Consider the following 639-nt stretch of genomic DNA (forward strand, 5'->3'; position numbering starts at 1 on the left):
TTTAAGACAAACCCTGGAATTGACAAGAAGGCCAAGCCAGACCTCTCCACTCTCGCACAGAACTGTTCCTCCTTCAGAGGAGCTCCTCAGAGAAGGAAAACACACAGCAGAGATCAGATGCTCTCAAGGAACAGCAGCCCTCGGACATTCCCTCCTTCCATTGCTAGCCCAACGAAAACACTAAGATTTCAGTCACAGATCAACTCTTTAACAAAGAGGCTCTCTTACAAGAGATGCTTTCTGACTAATGGCTCCCCCAAGAAGGAAAGAACACACAAGGACTGCTGCCCAACACAGAGGCCTGACAGACATTTCAGGATCCACCAGCCAGTTCTGTGCTTTGGGTCTACAGCTCAGCTGAGCCAGCTCAGCCCTTCTGAGTGCTTCACTTGCCTTCCCCTCTAATTATACTATGGATGGTATCGTTTAAAGTGAACTTACAGCTGTGGATTAATGCTGTACATGAGTACGTGGGCTCCAGTTATCAGTGAGACACTTTGAAGGACAGCACATCGGCAGCATTAACTGTTTAAAAGATCTGAAGAAAACGGCTCTTTGCAGCACCGACAGGAACGGTTCGTGCTCCCCAGCAGCGCGGGCCGCCCAGCCGCAGAGCCGGGAGCGGGCGGGCAGCGCAGC

This window comes from Meleagris gallopavo, chromosome 16 (genome assembly GCF_000146605.3).
Source record: "Meleagris gallopavo isolate NT-WF06-2002-E0010 breed Aviagen turkey brand Nicholas breeding stock chromosome 16, Turkey_5.1, whole genome shotgun sequence".
Taxonomy (NCBI): domain Eukaryota; kingdom Metazoa; phylum Chordata; class Aves; order Galliformes; family Phasianidae; genus Meleagris; species Meleagris gallopavo.